This window comes from Eleutherodactylus coqui, chromosome 1 (genome assembly GCF_035609145.1).
Source record: "Eleutherodactylus coqui strain aEleCoq1 chromosome 1, aEleCoq1.hap1, whole genome shotgun sequence".
Classification (NCBI taxonomy): domain Eukaryota; kingdom Metazoa; phylum Chordata; class Amphibia; order Anura; family Eleutherodactylidae; genus Eleutherodactylus; species Eleutherodactylus coqui.
This window is the reverse complement of record NC_089837.1, coordinates 365187485-365211291: the sequence shown is the minus strand read 5'-3', so window position 1 is coordinate 365211291 and position 23807 is coordinate 365187485. Positions and strand designations below refer to the sequence as shown.

At 40.3% G+C, this 23807-nt stretch overlaps 1 protein-coding gene across 1 annotated transcript in view; it reads left to right on the top strand.

The window, feature by feature from the left end:
- DMD (dystrophin) overlaps nt 1-23807 on the top strand; it is a 2524637-nt gene that overhangs the window by 2178894 nt on the left and 321936 nt on the right. The gene's annotated exons all lie outside the window — the stretch shown is intronic.

Genomic DNA, 23807 nt, shown 5'->3' with positions numbered 1-23807 from the left:
TCACGTTATATTGCCTGTGCTCCGTTTATATTAAATCTGCACCTTTCATATAAAAGTCCTGAGTGGTGAAGGTTGAGGAGAGCTCCGAAATGAACGTGGCAAGATAACTGGATACTATCAGCAGAAAGTCAGTTGAACTTCACAATTACTGATATGAAAACAAAAGAATTTCTACTTTATTCTTTCATATAAAATAAGAATCATTTAATGAACCTTGACAAGTTTCTTTGAACCCTAAAATGATGATAACTTTACATTAATCTGCTATAATGCAATTATTAACGATCATTTTAGGCATTTAATTTCTACTTTATGCATATTATGTTTGTAACCCTCACAGCATCATAACAATATATCTGTCTACGTTCTAGCTCCATCCAAGGCTCATGTAATTTAGATGTAATCAATATGCTTTGCTTAACTGGTGCATATCTAAAAAGGCTTCCAGCTGCGTACAGTGCTGCTTTATGTCCCAAGGCAGCTACACCCAAGATCTAGCCCTACACAAATGAGGATTTGAGAATTTGGTGGATTATTGTTTTGTGTAGCAAACAACTAGAACTCGGTCAAAGCTATTGGTTTAGGTGAAGCCATAAATATATATATATATATATATATATATCACTGGCGTACGGTGAGGGGAAGCAGGGGTCGCAACGGTGACCCGGCCCTTGAGCTGCGGGGGCCCAGAGGACCGGCGCTGTCGGCCGCATGATGGCTGAGAAGGGAGAGGGGAGGAGAGAGAGGAGAGAGACGGGAGGCAGCACCGCAGGTCGGCAAGAGCAGAGGGGAGGGCTGTTACACATGGAGTCGGTAGCCAATTACAGGCTGCAGACTCCCACGGCGCGTGGCCCTCCCACTGATAGGCTACAGCTGTCAGTCTCTGCCGGCCAGCGATTACCAGGGGGAGGGGCTAGTGTGGCTCGACTCACCTCTGGAGCGCTGGATGCACAGGACCTGACAGAGGACCTGTGGCTGCAGATCACATGACCAGGCTCTGGTCATGTGATTAAAGGACGGGGGACTTTCCATTACAGGCTGCCCAGAGGCTGCTGCAGAGGTGAGTAGAGGAGGAATTGTAATTATATATGTATAGCTGGTATAAGTTATACCAGCTGTATTAAAAAAACGACGAAAACGTTTTTTTTTCTAAATCGCTGCATTCAAAGTCCTGTAACTTTTTTATTTTTCCATAGACAGAGCTCTGTGAGGCCTTCTTTTTGCAGGACCAGCTGTAGTTTTTATTTGTACCATTTTGGGGTACATACAGCTTTTTTGATCACTTTTATTGCGTTTTTTGGGAGGCAAAATGCTAAAAATTAGCTAGTGTCCTAATTAGAGAAAACAGCTGAACAATAATTGTCCATTGAAGCCCCTTGGGGAAAAGGAGTCTATTTTATAGATCCACTCACAATCTTTTTGGAGTAGTTTCTTATTTATGTTTCCTCGTCGGCCAAAAGCTCTCACGGATTCAATTCCCTGGAAGTGGGAGTACTGTAAGTCCCCGTTGTGATGGTGGCACATGTGATTAGCGGGAGGGTTACTCTCCTACTCCCAATGTTGCCTCCATGCGCCAATATGTGTCTCCTAAATTGCTGTGTGGTTTTACCCACGTAATTTTTGGGGCATGATCAGGTGGCCATATAAACCAAGTTGGACGACCGCCAGTTGAAATATTCCCTGATTTTGTACGATTTCTTAGCATGGGCGTTAGCGAATGTATCTCCTTTTTTATGAGTCTACATGCCAAGCAATCACCACACGGATGGGTTTAACCAGGTGGATGTATTACATGGAATCAAATGGCTCTTGACCACCCTGTCTTTAAGGTTGCGCCCACGGCGAAATGTGATTAGTGGTCTGGGTATGTATGAATTTGGTAGAGGGTCTTTTTCAGTTTAGTTTAGTGATTGTAATTGCCTGGGATATTACTGTTTTTAAATTAAATTAACAAAAGTTATATTTTAGATCTCAGTCCTAAATAATCAGACCAGTGAAGTTGAATACCAGAACCCAGTCTATGGATTTGGTCTGTTGTACTTAAGATCATTAATGATAAAAATTTTCATCCTTAAGATAAATCAGTGTGAGGTCCCCATCAATTAGTAGAGAAAAGGCCATCGACTTTTCACAGCACTTTCCTTGTTCACACCGCTATTTCTAGTACTACAGCTCAGCCAGATTTCCTTGAATGAAGCTAAGCTGTAGTACCTGACATTTCCAAAACCATGTGTGGCGCTTTAGCAAAAAGAGGCCATATTGCTAAAGCAAATGCCCCTTTCTACTTCCAGATCAACTTTGCTCCTGGGGATTGGATCACCACAGATTACATATTGTCTATCCTAAGGAAGAAACTATCAATGTTATATCCAGGAATATCTCTATCAAGGAGTTGTCCAGGTCTTTTTATATTGATGACCTGTCCTAGGACTAGGTCATAAATAGATGATCAACAGGGTCCACCACTGAGGATTCCAGACGATAAGCTGATTTCTGGCACCTCTGTCAGTATGGACATCACAGGAAGCAGATTGCACTGTTCATATTGCAGCAGCCCAGTTTGACAGTGCAGGCGCAGCTCTCCCTAAATTCACTGGGAGCTGTGCCTATAATACCAAACTGGTGTGCTGCAATACGAACAGTGTGATCTGCTTTCTATGCTGTCTGCACTGACAGTGGACCCGGCAAACATCTGATCAGTGAAGATCCTGAGCCAGTCATCTATTGATGACTAAAGGCCCATTTACACTTAACCATTATTGATCAAAATTCGTTCAAACGACCAAATTTGAGTAATAATCGTTACATGTAAATGCGGGCATCAGGCACTTTTGTTTAAACGATGATTTTAAGGTGAACTAGAGATAAAGCAAACACCTTTGTCTGCCAGTAGATTGCAGGTTGTTATCTCCGAAGGGAGCTGGGAAATAACATTGTATTCTGCCAGCACCCGCGACGAGAACAATGCAGCTGTGTGCGCAGCTGGGCATGTGATTAATCACATGATGGGCTCTGCAAACAGCTCATGGAGGCCTTTTTACATGCAAATGAAGATGATAAAGTGTTAATAGCCATAAGTGGCCATTAACACTTTATGCAAAAAGATTGCTAAAACCTTCACTCTTTCAACCGTTTGAAAGATTATCTTTGCATGAAAATGGGCCATTATTCTGAGAATGTTTTATCAATAGAAAAATCCCCAAAGTCTTGGACAACTTCTTAAATATGTAAGGTTTTTTTTATCATTTAGAACATTGCATTTGCAATTGTGTTTAAAATAGATGTAGCCATACTATATCCTGAGTAAGTGATGCACATGACCTATAAATTTTGGCATTCATGCGCCTTGCCATTAAACTTTCACACTGCACATGTATATTCCTGTAAGAATAAGTGTGTCAGAATATTTACAGTGCAGAGCAGTACTTTCATGCTCTCACGAATGACCTTTCCAAACTGCTTAAAGGAGCATATTATATTATTTGACCCTATCAATAGTAAATGCACTGTCATTAAAATAAAATATATATGTAGGCTGTTATTTCCCTTTTAAATGTTCCTAATAGAAGCTATTGTTCACATCAGCAGTAATTTAGTATAGTTTTGTCTCTATTACCATTGTGATCGATTGGACTCTCTTACATATTTAAATGTTTCTTGTTCATGTTAATACCAGGATACAAAAGTGTCAATTAAATGCTGGCATTCTTTCCATTTCTGCCATTAATTTAGGTGACCAGTCATGCTAATTGTTTTAACCTTCAGTTTTTATGCCCTTCGCTCACCTCATTAAATTTCTGATGAACCTACTCTTCTCAAGCTGTCAATAGTTTACATAGGTTTTCTACCTGAGGACTGTACTCCAATTTTGTATTACTGGTGTATAAAACTTTACAACTTTTTTCAATTTAGTGAATAGCTGATTTATGAAATAAATATAGATGCCAAATAGGTAAAATAATGGTTGGGATTTGCTAAATACAGCACTTAACAATGTTATCAACCTCAAATATTTATTAGCCAAGCTGGGTCAAAATTGGCCAAATTTATCAATTTCAGCAAGACCAGACAGACAATCAAATGTATACAGAAGCCTGGCGACAGTCCTCCAATGGCAGAAGTCGGGAAAAAGAAGGACCAAACATGTTGGATGTCACCATTCCAAATCCATTGCTATACTGGTAGATACTTCTGGCAAATTCTGCTGCTGAAACACTTCTGCTGCAGCTTATGCCTATGTCACCATTGAAAGCACTCAATAAATATATGTTTAGGGTTTAACCACACGACCATGATTTCATCCCGTTTTGCAGGCGTGATTTTGTGTGTGTGAAAATCACACCCACAAAATGGGACGAAACAAAACCATTGACTTCAAAGAAGTTTTACTTTTTTATGCGCAAATACTCTCCGCAGCCATCTGTTTAAACCTTTATTGCCCCAAGCAGTTCTGCTTTGAATGCATAATGTCATGCATACAAATGGTAAACATTCTCCTAAATTTTGGGGCCTAATAGGCTTGCTAAGTGAAGACTTTTCCGATTTGGAAAGACTGTATGCTCAGAGCTGTTTACATTTCATACCAAGAATAAGTAGCTGTGTCTGCCTTTCCATTCACTCTCAGGCATACAACTACTGAATTTCCTTGATAATGAGCCCGACCCTGATTTTTGGGAAGGAGTGGTGGCCTTGAAATATAATCCCTCCCCCGAAAATAAGCCCTAGCTACACTGCATGTTAAAAAAGCCCCAAAACAATACTCACCTAGCAGCCAGCAGTCGGGTACCTCGTGCTGGGCAGCAGTGCTGCTGCAGGCTTCTGTGTCTTCCTGCATGCTGACAGAGCAGTTCTTCCTGGTAGCGGGGCTTGAATATCCAGCTTCCAGCAAGCTAATGCTCTTATTGGTTAATCGAGCGCCATTTCACCCAATCAAAGCCGGCACTGGTTTAACCAATCACAGCCATTCAATGATGTCATTGGCTGATGTGGTGCTCGATTAACCAATCAGGGCATTAGCTTGCTGGAGGCGGGGTATTCAAGCCCCACTACCAGGAAGAACTGCTCTGTGGGCATGCAGGAGAACGCGAAAACCTGCAGCAGAGACTGAGACCAGCATGAGGGACCCGCTGCTAGGTAAGGCATAATAAGTATTATAAGGCACCCACCGAAAATAAGACACTGTAAGGCAAAAGTTAATATAAGACAGTGTCTTATTTTTGGGGGAAACACGTTATTTCAAGGATGAAAAATTATTAGTAAAGTACAACAGAAAATGTTCTGCCCAATAAATATACTGTACAATTTTTTAATAATAGATATTCACACTCTCTCCAATTTTGGGGGAAATTGTATTCCAATTAACATAGCACTAAGTGAAAAATCACAATTCTTTCACACAAACATTCATTTACTCCAAGTCAGTATTTAGTTGGAGATGTTCCTCTGGCAGCAGTTACATCCTTGAGTTTATATGTTCAGCAATGCTTTACCATTCTTCTTTGCAAAACTTCTCAAGCTCTGTCAAGTTGCTTAGAGACTGTAAGAAAAAGCCTATGTTTAAGTCCAGCCACAAATTCTCAATTGAATAAAGGTCCAAATTCTGACTTGGCCACTCCAGGGCATTAACATTTTCGTTTCTAAGCCATTCTTGCGTAGCCTTGAGTTTGTTTAGGGGTCAGTTTGTTGAATGCTGCAGGTTATATTCTATTATTTCACCACATTCAGTTTAGGCTGTACCTTAAGAAAATTTCCAGAACTTATTTTAAAGACATATGCCACTGGCTTGATGTTTCTCCGATCATACTATAGTGTGGGCTTGAATTAAAACCAATTTCAAGTGAAGTGAATAATATTGATTATCTCATTACATTGGCACCTGTCCAAGGTTGGCATATATTAGGAAGTGAACAGTCAGTTCATCAAGTTAATGTGCTGTAGGCAGAAAATTAGGCAAGTGTAATTATCTGAACAACTTTGACAAGGAACGCATTGGGATGGCTAGAAAACTGGTTCAGAGCATCTCCTTCACAGCAGTGCTTGGGGTATGTTCTCAGTAGCTGTGGTTAGTACTTACCAAAAGTGGTCCAGAAAAGGTACAACCAGTGAACAGGCAAACAAAGGTTAACCTGTCTGATCCCAGAAGAGCTACTGTAAAATGTGTCAGAACATATAGTGCACTGCATATTGTTGCATATGGGGCTGCAGACCATTGACCGTGAAGCACCATACAGCCGAGCGCTCCGAGCGAGGGATGCAGAAGACAAGCAGGGTGGCCCCGCTTGTCTTCTGCATCCAGCTATTCCTTGCACCCAGCTGTTCCCCGATCGGAGCGCTCGGCTGTTATACAGTCGAGCACTCCAAGCTGAGGATGCAGAAGACAAGCAGGGTGGCCCCTCTTGTCTTCTGCATCCAGCTGTTCTCTGCTCGGAGTGCCTAGCTGGTATACAGCCGAGCGCTCTGAGCGGGGTATAAAGTCCACAGCTGGACCGCTGTGTTCCTCATACCCAGCCTGTGTTCAGGGAGCGGGATACAGCTGAAACAATAGTATCAGCTGCGTCCTGCTGTGAATTCCTGATAAGGCTCATCGTTGTCCTTCAGCATGCTGAAAGACAATAATGAGTGATGGCTTAACAATGACTGCACGATGTCAGTGCAGTTAGATACAACGATTAACGCTCAAAAGATGGCTTTTGAGTGAATTTTGAGCGATAATCGTTGTCTAAATGAGCCTTTAATGAGTTAAGAATAAGGCCCTTATCAGGATTGGAATTCAATCATTCAAAAAGATCAATGGGACTTTCCTCAGTTAGCCCCCATACATTGGTCATTTATGAACTGTTTTATCTGAATTTTAGTGCAGCCCCTTTAATGGTAGAATACCTAATCAGCGATGACGTATAAATGCAATAATTTGTATTATTGTACGTAAAATTGTCTCTTAGTTATTATTATACTTAGTTATACGAAGTATTGTTTTGTTTTTTTAATAGAAGCAAAAAATCAGCAACTTGCTGGAGTTTGAGCAGTTATTCGTTGATGACAAGGGCATTCATACATGAGGCCTTTGAAATAACTAAAAATAACAATGGTATAAAAGTAAAGTAGCAAATTGAAAAGCAATAGTTGTTGGGTTTGTGGCTGTTTATCATCCCACCACCTGTTTATCATGACCAATGTTATTCCCTTTCCCATTTTATCTTTGAGCTGTAATACAACTTCACCTATATTTCATTTTCTGTGCACTGATTAGCTACACTATACACTTTTCCATATGATTAGTGTAGAAAATGTCAAACCTACAATCTGTGCTGCTCTTTTTCATATAATAAAACATACTTTCATCTAGTCGAGATTAACTGTTTTCATTAAAAACTGGAATGTACTATTTTACGAATACATGCAGCCTTTATTGTTTCGCACTCAGATGCGGTAAGATTTGTTTTCTGTGCAACTGTGCTATTATATTAGGCTTAAGTAATATCCCCAAATGGTAATGTGAAATGGCTTACTTCTACTCAGTTAAGGGTATAAAGAGTGCTTCCCACTAAAGTAATATATATATATATCTATATATATATATATATATATATATATATATATATATATAAAACTGGAAATGTACTAAAGGCCTCTCTTTATGTGAAGATTATATAGGTCCACATTGACCTTTAAAGAACAATTGCAACTTATAGATAACCAGATATTGAAGTAGAAAACTTATATTTATCGATTGTGATCTATGTTAAACCGACCAATTAGAAAGTTAAAAGAAGCCTCCACCCAAAACTGGAACATTGTATTTGTATTGGGCCTGAGGGGGCACTTCATACTAGGACATAGAGATTCAAAGACCAACAAAGAGAAAACCCCTTTGTCATACGCTGCTTCTAGGGATGAGCGAGTATACTCGCTAAAGCACTACTCACTCGAGTAATGTGCCTTAGCCGAGTATCTCCCTGCTCGTCCCTAAAGATTCGGGAGCTGCCGCAGCTGACAGGTGAGTTGCGGCGGGGAGCAGGGGAGAGCGGGCAGGAGAGAGGGAGAGAGAGAGATCTCCCCTCCGTTCCTCCCCACTCTCCCCGCTCCGCGGCGGCCCCCGAATCTTCAGGGACGAGCAGGGAGATACTCGTCTAAAGCACATTACTCGAACGAGTAGTGCTTTAGCGAGTATACTCGCTCATCCCTAGCTGCTTCCTTGGATTCTGCACTAAACATAACACATCATCAGTTTTGCCCAAAGTGTTCTTTTTTTATTTGAATTTTTAATATACAAGAAACTGTTGTTTTCAGTTTTATGCTTTTAGCAATATACAAAGTAGAAAATGTCAACATTCTTTATCTTAAAGTGCTTTAACAATGAACAATAATAGGTCCAAAATACAGAAGACATGCACATCTTTCCATTCTACTCTCTCTCTGTAGGTTTCACTTGTGGTTGTGGTTCACAAAATACTGATGAAAAATGCGTCCGTGTGAAGGAGCCCTTATCGTTCATGTTATGCAAGCATTAAAAGCCATTGTTTGCTAATTGTTCGGTTTGCACACCGATCATTCAGTCGCTCTCATTCACCGGTGCAGTGAACTGAATGACTGAAAAATCCAGTGAAAAAATAAACAATTTATCTGCATGTTTAAACTGAATGCCTGAGCAAACGAGCAAACTGTGTCAATGTTCGCTCATTCACTCTGGCAAACAATTTCTCGTTACGTGTAAAAGTACCCTTAAGGCCTTATTCACATGACTGTATACATTTTCACGCTGACTGCATTGTGGGCAAAAAGTGCGCAAAAAGAAAAAAGCCTGAAGCAATTCCCAATCTTAAGTTTCATTTTCTCGTCCATTCACACGGGTAAGAGCGGCATACTAGCAAAAAAAATACACTGCAGCCCGGGAATCCCTGGGTTGGCATAAATCCTCAGAATGACTGGTAAGGGTTGACTAGAGCCACTGTATTCTTTCCCCAATGTTGGATGCTGCAGCAGAAATGCAGTCCGAAGCTCTTGCTCATGACCTGAAGGTTGTGAGTTCAATCCCTGTTTGGTTCAGGTAGCCGGTTCAAGGTCAACTCAGGCTTCCATTCTTCCAAGGTCGGTAAAATGAGTACCCAGCTTGCTGGGGGGTAATAAATAAATCACCTGAAAGCGCTGCGGAATAAGTTGCCGTTATACAAACAACAAGATTTATTTTTTATTTTATTTTTCTTCCTTTTTTTCAGATCCCATAGAAGTCTATGGGAGCCTCCAGCGTATCTAGGAAAAAGATTGGGCAAGACCTATCTTTTCCAGACGCGTGTGAAATTGGTTCCGATTTAAAGTTTAGAGCTATACATAAACTTTTTACCCCCTGCTATGAGAACATGGCTAAAACAAGTACTTTTTGATATTCCTTATCCACAAGACCAACATTTATCTCTTTGAAGTAAAGAATAGGACATTTACCACAGAACAGATGTCATTAGAATAAAGTCAGGAAACATTTCCTTTGTGTGTGCACTCCACCATTCAACAGAGCTCAATAACATACTTCACCACAGAACCTTTCAAATACAAGACATTCATTCATTCTGGGTTCTCGTTTCTCTTTGCCTACTGTTTGGCACTTTGGAAGTACATTTAGTGAGCCCAATCCTGCTATCAGCTTTGATACGGCCTTAATTCATATAGCGCCTAATTTAGCACAGGGTCCTGGCGGCAGCTTTTCTTTGAAAGGTTTCCTTTTTATGCAACATGTAAAATTGATTATTTTTACACTCTACGGGAAATTGCCAGTAATCTCAATTAGGCATACAGAAGTATCCATTGACAGTGGAGAGGACATGGCGATGCACATACCCACCCAGGCTAGATTTGTAGAATGCAAAGTTCAGATGCCATGACATTTCTGCCATTCTTTTTAAGCATTTGTTCTGCTCTATCTAGTAGACTGCATGGTGAATGGTTCGGAATCATTTTCTTTATTCTTCAGTAGTTTGTCTTTCTCCGTTGGCATTTTATTTTACATTTCAGCAAGATGAACTATTTAGGTTTGCCCTTTTCATACTTGCCAGGTAATTTGTAGACAGCACCTGGTATATATAGCTAACTTCAGACTGCTGACAAGCATTTAGCAAGAGTCAGCCAAGCATCAGACCAACATTGTAGACTCTGCTCGGGATGAACAATGGCCTGAAATAGCTATAGACAAATATGACTCCTAAAATCAGAGCCATTGCACCAATTTTTTTTTCTTACAGCCCAGTCGTCAGTCATTTTTGTAAATTTTTAGTAACCAACATGGCAAATACAATTTATACCAATTCTGATTCTATAAAAGAATATCATGAAACATATGGAACATTGTATAAATATAATCTATCTTGGCAGATGACGGCTCATAGCTGTGATTTATTCTAATTACAGTTATTTGCTTTGGTTTCTTGTTAATTAAGCATTAGTGACTATAGGTTACCTTATAATTTTGTAATTAAAAGGCCCCTGACTAAAATCATTGGAATGCTTTTAAAGCTTGGCCTGATGAATCTACAATTGCAGATCGCTGTACGTTATATAATAATGCAGTGTGAGCACCACTTAATTCTGTTAACTTATCTTTGTCATATTTAATGATAGTGGGGCTACTGCAATTAATTATTATTGGCTTTCTGCCGGGGTGGAAATATTGGCACAGCGCTCTTGCATTTGAACAATATTATGTTATGATTTCGAGGACAGTATGAAGGAGTAAGCACTATGCTATTACACACACCTGGGAGTAGCCTTAATTATACATTTTATTAATATTACTTGTTACAACTGACAGGACTTACATAGAAAATTAAAGTTTAGCTCCTTTCATTTCCACGCTAACTGTAAACTGCTCAACCAACTACTCTATAGTCATGCAGCTTGGGGCTTATTAGGTGACCACATGAATGATCACTATTGAACCTGCCATAAATTGATTAAAAGCTGTTGTCATAGTAATAATTTCTACTCAAGAATAACCAGTATAATCCCAGGTTTTGCCTGGAGCAGGATCGTGAATGAAAGTTGAAGGGATTTTGACATCGCAGAGTGTTAAGGCCGAAGAAATGCAGTTCTAAGCTCTTTCTCACGACCTGAAGGTTGCAGGTTCAATCTCTGATTGGTTCAGGTAGCTGGCTGAAGGTTGACTCCGCCTTTTATCCTTCCGAGGTTGGTAAAATGAATACCCACCTTGGCACTATACAAATAACAAGATTTTTTTTTATATATTTCTGGAGCATGCTGTTGCTTGTTGATGGATGGGTAGATGTACATGGGACAACTATCATCCAAAAAAGTTACCCAGAATAGTTGCTAGAACAAGTTGTTTTTGTGATTTTACACTGAACGGTTAGTGTAGAGGTTGTTGCCTAGTTGTTAATAGACCATTGTCTATTTACACAAGGCGAAAATTCATTGATTAGCAATCATTTTTAGCTTTGACAAATTCTCGCTTGTCACCTTGTTAGTCACCGTGTTTACATGGAACAATTATCACTCATATTTAGTCTATCAAGCAATTGTACATATGATAGTTGTTCTGTGGAAAGTCACCCTTAGGCCTCTTTCACATGACCGTATGCGTTTTTACGCTCGCCAGCTCACGGCTAAAAATTGTGTGAAAAAAGAATAGCCGTGATCAAGTTCCAATCTTAATTTTTTTTCGCAAATTACACTGGTGGATGCAGCCTATTGGCAAGAATATACGCTGCAGTTCGAAAATCCTTCGGTTGGCAGAAATCCTTGCAATGACTGCTAATGCTTAAATAGAGCCAGCTGGCTCCTTTTCCCAGCGTTGAATGCTGGAAAACTCCCTCCTCCTCCATTTTTTTTCAGTTCCCATAGACGCCTTTGGGAGCTTCCAGTGTGTCTTGGGAAAAGATAGGGCAAAGCCTATCTTTTCATGTGCCGTATAAAATTGGTCATCGTTTTCAGTCGCTGGTATCCTATTTTTCACGCGCCCAAAAATCTATCATCTGAATGAATACATTGGAATCCAATGCTTCAGATGATCATGAAGCAAGTTGTGCCTGAACATGTCAGATGCAACTCGCAAGTATGGCAAGTGTGGGGAATAACCCTTTGATGGTGAAAAGTCATTTTGGCTGTAAATATTTTCCAAAGGACTAGCTCTAGTGAGTTAGACGGACTCAAGTCACCAAGACGTTCAGTCCATTGCAGAGGATGTTCAATTGGCCTCAGTCAATTTCTTTGCTTCTTATACAGGCAAAGTTGTTCACATTAACAGTATAAAGTATATCCTAGGCCAGGAAACCCTGTATATGAGCAGCATACACCTTTTTTTAAAAAGCCACATCTGCTGGAAGCTACTGGAGCTCATAAGACAGCCCAACCCTTGGAATGTCTTGGAGGACAGGGTAGAACTTTTCGTTCCAGTCCAGCAAACCAGGTCTTTTCCCGGTTTTTCACACACCAAATGAAGAGAAAGAACACTCACTGCCTGATTGCCACATTCTTTGTCAAATACCTGCTTCAGAGTAGCAGCACTGCTACAAGGCCTAGGTGTGACTAGGAACTGACTATAGGTCAACCCATTAACCACCTCTATCCACTCCACCATTGTCGGGGTCTTTTGTGTTTTCCAATATCTAGGTATAACTGAGACTACCAAACATTATGATCAGCTTGATCCATGTCTATGTTCCTCGATTGCTGTGCTTTTTCATATGCTAGAGTAAAAACTCACAAACATTTAGCCTTGGTGAATGATTGGAGCAGTTCCATAGAAGTAACAGCATTTAAAGAGGGTGTATCCTCAGAGCAGAAGCACATACAGTTTACCACAAATAGCCATGGTTTAGAATGCGGTTTTTGACCTGCCTATAGGAATGCAAACTTAAACTAAATACAGGTTATAAAAAGCACAAGTGGTTTGTACACACTCCCAAACTTAGTGGATTCTGAAGCACTTCTACACAGACATAATAGTAAGAGTTGGTAAGATTCTAAAGGAATGGGTGAAGTATCACTCCAGAGTTCTTTAGGGTTTCAGATCCAGCATAAAATTCACACATTATCATTTTTTCAAATGATAACCCATCTATGGAAACTGTTTCATTTCTGTGGCATATAAAGCACTCTAAATTCTGTTGGCAAAAACTATTCAGAAACTGCCTAGGGAAAAACAAGAGTGACTCCTACATAAATACATACATATTTTCAGTACCTTATTTATGTGGTTATTACCGTGTCTACACTGTTTCCTATATGGTATGCAACCCTTACAACGTCCTACTCATTATGTATCGTGATGGGCCGATTATATATATATATATATATATATATATATATATATATATATATATATATATATATACACACACATTTTATGCTTGTCTATACAAATATAGTTGATTTGTTAGAGTACTAAAACACCTGACCCAACTTTTTATTGCTAAATACTAAAAAAGAACACTTATACAATCATTTAATCTCTTCCTAAATAGAATAGAATCTGCTGGATTAATTACTATCAGAACAATTATATATATATATATATGATCCAGTACTAAAAATAAAAACTTTTCAAATAAACCAATAATCATTGATCAACTTAATGAAAACTAATAACTTCCCTATAGGAATCATAGGGAACCAACACAACCTAGAAATATTGTTGCATATTGCAGATGAATATAAAGAGCGTACAAACACGCTTTGTTATGTAGAGGAAGCCCCCTGGTATTCATGGCGCTTCGACCCCCTAATACTGTACATGTCTTCGACATTATGAATCAAGATATTTCTTTCGTTTTTTCATTGTCACATTTCAAGAGCCATTACTTTCTTATCTCTCCATCGATATAACAGCGTAATGGCTTGATTCTTGCAAGATGAGTTATAGTTTCGATGGAATCATTTTGGAGTACATATCATTTTTTGATTAGCTTTTATTAATTTTTTCTAGGGGGAATGCAGTAAAACAGCAAATTCACTATTTTCTTTGCAGTTTTTTCTTCTTGTTTACTGCAGTAAAAAAAAACAAGAGCTTAACCTTCTTCTACGGGTCAGTGTGAATGCAGCGATACCAAATAAGCTTTGATTTAGTTTAGGTTTTAGTACTGCTGCACAATAAAAAAAAGTCATTGTTACACGACTACATTCCAAGAGTGATAACTGGTTTACTTTTCCATGACTGTAGCCATCGGAGGGCTTTTCGGTGTGGAATGTGTTGTAGTTGTTCTTGGTACGATTTTAGGGTACATATAGTTTATTACGCAATTTTGAGAAAAGAAAGCAAAACAAAAAATTTTTTGCAGGCATTTTTTTCACAATTTCCCGTATATTAGAAATAAGAACCTAATGTTATCCTATACAATATTACAACCAATTGCTTGTTTTCCTTTTTTGGGCGTGGTGAAAACTTTATGAAACTTATTTTTTACTTTCTCTTTCTTTTTTTCACTTTTTCATTCTTTGCTCCCTCAGAGGGCTTGAAGCAGCAGTTAATAGCATTATTGCCTGTCAAAGCAAACTATTATGCAATGCATGAGGCAAATATTTGGAGCAGTTCTGGGAGGTCCTAAAATAGCGGTGCTGCAGATTCAATGCCATGAATGGCTGCCATAAAGGAATCTATTTAGCAGTTGATGAGACGTTAAAAATACATAATAATATTAGTGAGCCAATGCTGGACTCTCTGACAATGGTTGAAACCACTACTTCGCTAACCACTCAGTTGGACTTGATGCTTGTTTGAACCTCCTCTCCTTTCCATGATCCTTATGATTCCCCATACCGTTGTTTGCTAATGCTGTAGGGTCTGTGAAGAGGGGATCCCTAAACAGCTATACATTGCCCATTTAAATATGGCATGAGGCTAACCTGAACTTGTATAGCCTTACGACAATTGTGCGGGCTGGCATGTACACTCTTGATATTGCATACACAGTAATTCCATAGTCCAACTTTAGTATGAGAGTTGCTCCTTTTTATGCGTTGGTGTGATCCAATGATATGACAGTGCAGTGGTGGAAAACCAAATTCCCCGTGGCTTTCCTTCACCCTATCAATAGGCATAGGCTGATTCAGGGAGTCATCTATAGCTATTCATTACGAGATGGACAGATGGATAGATTTTATATATGTATTTTTTTTGTATTCATTTAGCATTTCTGTTGAGAAATTGAACTGGTATAAAGCAATGTCTTGACTGTGCAGAGTCAGGACATTTGTGGCAGATAAGGATTCCTGCCTGTTAATAAGAATTTGATGTATATGGTCCATTTTCATTTTAGCAGATATGCTTTATTATTCTTCATAAGACTTTTAAATGACTTATAAATGTATAAATATTAAAATTATGTTGTTAAGTACCTTTACTGAATACTCATGTATTGCTTATCAGAAGAAGGTTAAAATCCATCTTCTCCTTTTGACGGGTCCATCTGTACTTGTAAGAACAGCAAGTGCATCTCTTTGAGATACGAGGAGAGAGAGCTCAAAGCCGTGGCAGTCCCATTTAATGCTTTCTTCCCAGTCTGCCATTAATCTTGGTTCTTATGTATGGGAATGCCAGCAGTGTTTAGGAAGAATGTTCTCAAACTTTTAAAGGCTCTTTTCTGAAAGTAACTGTACTTAAAGCAGCTGGTATAATTTAGTTGGAGTTTTATTTGGCACAATAGATTTGAATGCATTTCCATGTATAACACATTTAGACGGAAATACACTCCGCAACCTTGTGCGCATGGAAAATTGTAGTCGATTTAAAAGCAATAAAACAATTATCCTTGATGCAATGTGACAGAATACTGTATCCTGCATCGGAGAACTTTGTAACTCCGCACAATGGTAACCACTCTAAACACATTTATAAGTGAGATCTGCGCTTCTAATTCTCAGTTGTCTTCAGCATATCTTACTGTGGAGTGATAGACACTTAAACACTTTACAAATCAGTGTCTTATAGTGGTTGTCCCATGACAGCAAGTTGATAGTTTGCTGATCGGTAGGCGACTGATTGCTAGGACCCGCACTGATCCTGTGACTGCAGGCTGGCACATTTCGAAGTATTGTCAGCGGAGGATGCACATGCGCGCCTCCACTCAGTACTCCATAATGGGACTGCTTGAGTTAACCAAGTTCCAGTGATTGGCAATCTCAGGCAGTCACATTGAAGTGAATGGAAAGGAAGTGTACATACTTCACGATGTGCCAGAGCTACATACTCAAGATTGGTGGAGGTCCCAATGATCAGATCCCCACCAATGAACAAGTTATCCTGTAGTTAAGAGATAACTTGCTGTGGTGGGAACATCCCTTTAATGTTCATTATTACATTGCCTGCTATTGCATAAGCAGATGTGGCCAGAGTCAACATCTGCAGGAAATTTTCATGTTGCTCATGTGGGTTTCATCAAAAGATCCTATTGTATCAAATATACTTACAATTGTCTATGAAACGTATAGGTATTTCAGACTCGTATATGTGTACTGAATTCATCTAGATTGTTAGTTAGCTTATCCTATCCTATGTACTTATCATAAATATGTGCAGATAGTTAACCTTCTCTTCTTTTAGGGGGTATTCGCCTGTGGTAGAATTGTTGCAGAAATTTCTGTCTCTGGGTTGACTTAGCATGAAGCACAAGGACCTCTGCAAGCCCCATTCAGATAGATGGGACAGTAGCAGAGATCTCTGCAGCAAATCTGCAGCATGTGGATTCACCCTTGAGGTGCCCATACACCTCCAAGCACTTGCTTGGCAGCCAGCTGTTTCTCCAAAAATTCTGGTTCGGCCAAATATTGATGTGTTTTCAATAGATAGAGTAGAAAATACCATTTCCAGACAACTTTCACGGTGGTTTATCTCTATGGGGGACAAAAAAATTCTGGTATTGAAAGTCAATGTGCCAGATCCCCTTTCCCTCAGCATTATTCATTGGGGGAAAGTTGAGAGGCCCACAAAAACATGTGACAGTTGTCCGATTACACTACAATCAGCATGCTTAGATGAATTTTCACTAATATTTATAGGGGACTTAGAAGTGTTATCCAGGCTTCAAATATTGATGGTCTATCCCTGGATAGGCCATTAGTATCTGATTAGTGGAGGTCCTCTGCCTGGAACCCCTGCCTGCCACCTAACTGAAGGTGACACCGCAGCCTCTTCAATGCTTACATCTAAATAAAATCCTTGAATACTCAGAATGCCATGTTATTTAAATTGGACACTCTAGGTATTCCAGGCTTGTCCCAGCCACTTCAAGCCTGTAGTGGTCAGAATGGCTGCTATAAAAAATATGGGATTCTAAGCATTCACTGGAAGAGTCTGCAGGGCTCGCATGAGCGACATGACTCCATCAATCTGATTGGTTGGGAAACCCAAACAACGGGCCCCCACCAATCAGATATTGGTGCCTTATTCTGAGGATAGGTCATTATTTAATAAAGCTTGGCTAACGCCTTTAAGACTCTTCATTGCTCAGAGCATACTTACTCTTTAATCTTTAGCTCTTGTATGTATAATGCCTATGGGTGTGTTCTGATTTGCTAATTTTCCACAGCTCAATAAATCCGCAGCAAATCCACATTATTTGGGCCACTATTTTTGCTTCAAATTTTGGTGCAGATCTGCAGTGGATTTCACTACTTCATGTGAAGGGGTGAAATCTGCTACAGGTCCACACCGAAATCCGCTTACAAATCCACAATAAGGGCTCATGCCCACGGGTGTATGTATAAAACGCCCAATTTGTAAATATCAGCTCTGCCGGCAGAGAGTCAGCAAAGAATGCGTATGGCTTCAATTGCACTGTGCATGCCCACTTATCATACACATGCGGACCTGCACACTGAGATTCTTTTTTTCCCTAATAATTTCGCACTCTGTTTGAAGTGTTAATATATATGACAACGCTGGACAGTGTCTCAAATGTATAGGGCTCACGCTGCGTGATACTCTGAGAAATAGAGCATGTTGCGATATATTTCTCATGCGTATCAATAGGCAGTGTCTACATGTGTCTACATGCACATGTGCAGGGATCAATGACAGTCCAGTGTCTTTCACAGCGGATCACTCATCCTACAATTCATGCATAATACTCTAAAATCCACATCAAAATCTGCATCTTTTGTCCTCGTTCAGACAAGCGTGGTTTACACGCTGCTATGGAAGCACTCACACAGAGCTTTTTACCAGCGCAGATTCTGTGTCAGCCCTGTGCCGCAGCGCTGTCCATGGTGCTGACCACAGGCTGCTATGGGAGGCGTGGCAGCACTCTGCACACAGCACAGACATGTGAATTCACTGCAGAATTCCTGCATGTCAGCAGCGTCTGAGCGAGGCCTTTTAATGCGTTTTTTTGCGCAGATCTGAAATTTGGACATGGAAAAGCTCATTTTCATGCATTTCCATATCAAGAAGCGACATGTCACTTCCTTCTAGTTCCCACATTCCGCTTCAAAATTCCACATGCAGATTTTGTCCATTGACAGGGCAAATTCTGCATGCTTATCAAAAAGATGCAGATTTTGACATGGTGTGGATTTGCTGCAGATTTTTTCAGCTGTACGAGAGTATCTGCAACAAATCAGCTACACGTCAATACAACCTGAAACATCAACTGCAGAACTGACAAAGTGTCTATTCACAGCTATTGATTGCTTATCCCGAAGGATTCACGGTCTGTCAATACCTGCAATGCAACATTCTCAATATCTTTAACAAACCATTTCAGGAGCTCATTAAAGCGATACTCAAGAAATCCATTCAGCCTCAATTTATGTGAGGTTAGGACTATACTGAGGGCTATTCACATGGCTGTACACGGACATCACTGGCCCCATAATAGTCTATGAGGCTGTTCACAGGGAAGACTAGCACATGCAATCTGTGGGGTTTGTGAATATCGGACGGTATATGGACGGGTTTCTCTATGCTGTCTGGTGTGAGTTGCGCCCGAGCTTCTTGGGCACAATTCGCATGCAACCAATTAGATATGGCCTAAGGTGGGAATTTATATTGGCCAACCTCTTTTAAATTCTTGTTAGTTAAACGTTTAACACACATTGTCAAGGTTATGACTGCTTTGCTTTGCTCTGTTAGGGCTCTTTCACACAGGCACTGTCTGCCGGCAGTATAGCCGCATGCCTAGATCACGGCTACACTGCTCTAAAGATCGCATGAATGGGCTAATTCAAGCTACTTGAAGTAGCCCATTCACATGATCCGAGGTGTGGGCTGCGTGCTTTCCAGCACCCATAGGAGTGTATGGAAAGCACATAGCAAAGATAGGACAGGACCTATCTTTGCGTGCACTACGGAGCTAGTGGCGCACATAGCACTTGTATGTCCTATCTTTGTGACATGCGAGTATTTAGCACGGCTACAGTTCCTGCATGTGAACGCTTCTAGAGGAAACAATTGTTTCCTATGGAAGCGCTTTCTGTGCGCTCCTATCCAGCGCGGGGACAGCGCTCAAGTGAAAAAGCCCTTAAGGTGGTTCTACCAGAATAAACTTTTCTCACCAATTTGCTGGGATTCCCATCACGTCTGTGAATGGGGGTCCTGTGTCCTTCTTCACTTCGGGCTTACTGCACCCCCTGCAGTAAGGAGGAGATTGAATTGGGCAGTGGTCATGCATGCAAATTTTAATGCAGCAATGAACTATGCCAAAATGCTGTGGTTTTTTTTACACCAAAATACACCAAGTTGTTAAATGCATCCCAATGTGTACACAAAATATGTATGTATGTATGTAATAAGAGTTTACATATACATTCTGACCAACAGGTAATGTCTTTGGGCACAAACACACAGGGGCATGCACTAATACCCTCTCTGCTGCAGAGCGTATTAGCGCATGAACCAGGGTTTTTTGGTACTATTCAAACTCTGTGCTAGTGCATGCAACTTTGAAAAACAAATACGGGAAGGTAGGTCCTTCTTGCACTTGGTATTAACTAGTCTGATAGTGGAAACAAAACCATTGAAATCAATGATTTTGTTTCCTCCAGCTGTACGGCTGAGATTTTCACGGCCGCATAACGGGATTAAAACACTCCCATCTGTTGGAGCTCTTTGACTGCATAGAACTATTTACCTGCATTTACTGTTATAAATCATCATCCTCTATAGCTAGAATACTGCACTGATATCGCCCATCCATATGCACCTGTAGTATCCCACCTTCTTTTTCATCTTTCTGTCATTACAAGTCCTGTAAAGAGGTATTTCCATGATGGGTAAAATGCTGTCCACGAGGTGGCCAGTGGGACAGAGCTGAACTCAACTGGGCTAAACTGTTTCTAAACCTCCCAAATCCTTTGGATATCCCATGTAAAGGCTCATTTACACACAAAGATGATCGCTCAAAAGATGGCTTTTGAGGGATTATTTTGCATAAACTACTAATTGGTACTAATGCCAGTTAGTAGCCTATTAATGCAGGTGAGCTGTCGGGAGCTATAGTTAGAAAACAGCAGGTGGTCTGTTCTCTGAATACATTCCCTTTTTTTGCCATGGGGCTGACAGCTGAGACAATGTTATCAGCGCTCCCCATGGAGAACACAGCATGAAGTCCCTGCTATCAGCTCTTCTGCCGAATAATGAACTTTATGCCGAACATAAAATCATATTTTGGCAGAAAAGTGAAAGATGGAAACATTTACACGCAATGATTATCCCTCAAAAGATGGCTTTTGAGTGATCATTTTACACAAACTACCAATTGGTACTAATGCCAGTTAGTAGCTTATTAATGCATGTGAGCCGCCGGGAGCTATACTCAGAGAACAGCGGGTGGTCTGTTCTCTGAATACATTCCCTTTGTTCTGCCATGGGGCTGACAGCTGAGACAATGTTATCAGCACTCCCTGCAAAGAACACAGCGTGAAGTCCCTGCTATCAGCTCTTCTGCCGAACGATGGATTTTATGCCGAACATAAAATCATGGTTTGGCAGAGAAGTGAAAGATGGGCACATTTAAATGCAATGATTATTGCTCAAAAGATGGCTTCTGAGCGATAATCATTGTATGTAAAAGGGCCTTAAGTCCAGACAAGAATAGTCCTTTAAATACCTTAATCATCAAAGCTTAATGAAATTGGGATCTAAAATTCCAGTATGGATAAAGTATGGCATGTAATGGAAAAACACCTTAATCTTAGCTGTCTCCATGATATATGGAGTTGCATTTGTTATACACCTCCTTTAACGCCTAGATTTCTCCTCTGGAGACTTGACAGCTAAGTAAATTTTGAAGAGTCCATCTGCACTAGCAAGATAACAGGACTGAGCGAGTTCTCCCTGACTACTCCATGAAGGTTTTAAGGGTTACTTATTAGCAGACTAAATATCCAATTTATTGAAATTCATGTGACGCTTATCTGGCTGCCAAAATATCCAAAGCCTCACACCTGGTATTGCACTAAAGGAAATGTCAGCTCTTATCAAGTCTTAAATTAATAAACCTGTAGGAATTATGCATGGTAAATGTAATAGCATTGATATTAAAGAAATAATAATGTGGAATCAAAGTCAACATGACTATGTCATAATGGAATAATAGCCTGAGATGCAGGAGCGCACTGTATATTGTTCCTGTAAATGGCTTTTTGTGCACGGGGAAGCCAATTGTTTGCTTTGCAGAATGTAAAAGCTGAAATCAGAATATCTGGAGAAAGCTATTTTGCTCTATGCATATTGATAGAAAGCGATGCTAAGAGTCTGCAGGCCGTTGGTCTGCTTCTCCTCCAGCTGTAGTCGTATTGTATTCTTTCAAATGCTTTCCGTGCTGCTTTTTTTCCAGTCACTATTTGTATACAACTCCACAATGAATGGAAATGGTTATTGTCACATCTGTCAGCATCAGATCGAAAATGCATGTTCCTTCGGTGCAAAGTAACCTTTTTGTTAGTTGGAAGAACATATGTTATCATAGAGATTTTACTAACTATATGGAATGGGGGCATTTATGTTCATCTAAAAAGAAACGCTCCAATAAGGCATCTACAAAGCAATATGATTCTCCGTGCTGCAGACAATTACAGATTATGGCAAACCAATGAAGTTTCATCTCCGTTATATTTGCGCACTCATGACATGCATATAAATTTATACATTTACAGTTGTTGCCAAATGAGAAAATGTCACATTTCACCAGTTGAAACATTTTAGGGAAATTCATTAACATCATGCTTCCATCCTATCAGGTTTCCATTGATTTTCCTTGTAACCCCCCCCCTATTTTGATACTACCCCCCTTTTGATTAAAAAACATGGATGTGATATGTGGAAGGGTCAGTTTTAAATGGCACAATATGGCCAACTTTTAACCCAAATGACCCCCAGTTTTAATGAACGTGGGTCACTACAAGGTTCTATGCAGAAACGTAACTTGAAGCTCCCGGGCCACAATGCAAAACTTGTAACAGGGCCCCCAACTATAATGCTTTATTCATAGTACTGGGCTCCCTATATGGAGAAGAGAGGCCTTATGGCCCCGTAAGGCTCCTGGGCCCAAGTGCAACCGCATCCCCTGCATCCTCTATAGTTACGGCCCTGGTTCTATGGTTGCTTGTATACAGGTAAATGCTGCGCCAGGCGTTGAGCTGTACTACTGGCAATAAAATATGGCGGTATTATAGCCATTAAAAATTTGCCTTAGGCCCAATGTCCACGGGCGGATTTGATTTGTGGAACCCGAGCAGGGCACTCAGTTGCCCATAGGGATTCATTAGCATCCGCAAAACAGTAAAAAGCATGCAGATGGAATTTTTTCCCGGTGTGCAGATCGCACGCGCAGGAAGAAATCGCAGCATGCCCCATTTTTCTGTGGATCCCGCAAGGACAGCTTCCATTGAAGTCAATGAAAACCATCCGAGTCGCGGCACAGCCACAGCTGTCACTGTGGATGTGCCACGAAAATGCAGGAAAGCACGAGATTTAAAATAAAAAAATTGCTCTGCGCATGCATCTGGCACGCGGACGGCGCGCTGGACGCATCCGCCATGCTGAAGAAGGAAGATCCGACTGGCTTGAAGTAGACTTACACTGGATCTGGACAGATAAGAAAATGTATTTTCCTGTCCATGTCTGCGGGCACGGCTGAATTCTGCTGCGGGGTTCAGCAGTGGAATCTGTGCATGCAAGTGGACATTGGGCTTTAGTGAAGACCTCCTAACAAAGTGAAATAAATGGTCAGGTGCAAATCTGCTGTGACTACAATGCAAAACAAGCAAAAACAAGGATGCTGCAGCATGTGATACTAAGGTATATGCAAAACTGAATAGTTGATTATTTTAAATTGTATTACTATCATATTTACTATATTTTGCATGTGAGGTAAGTGTCCATTTTAATTACATTTTTGGGAGCCCACCTGCCACATCAACATGACTTTATTAGGAAAGTTTCAATGACCCATAGGCACAATAATGATCCTTTTAGGATGGTTTCACATGTGCGAGAAAATCGTGCGATTTTCGCTCGATGCGATAGTAAAAAAGCAGATTGTGAAACCAATGATTTTCAATAGTTTCCTTCCCATCTGCGATCTTTTTTTCCTGAAGCGATATTTTTATGTCCCATATTTCCCTATGGACCCTCCTTTTTATCCAACCGCAACACGATTTTAACATTAGAAAGTCCTATTGACTTTTGCAGTAAAAAGAATCACGCAATTTTATCGCGGGTGGCAGCAATGCAATACGAGATTATTCTAAAAAAAACATTGCTGAGAGCAAAGATGCCATTTTCTTGTACCAAAATTGCTATTTTCCCCCGTGTGAAACTAGCCCTATATGGGCAGTACTTATTACCTCCATGTACACAGGCAAAT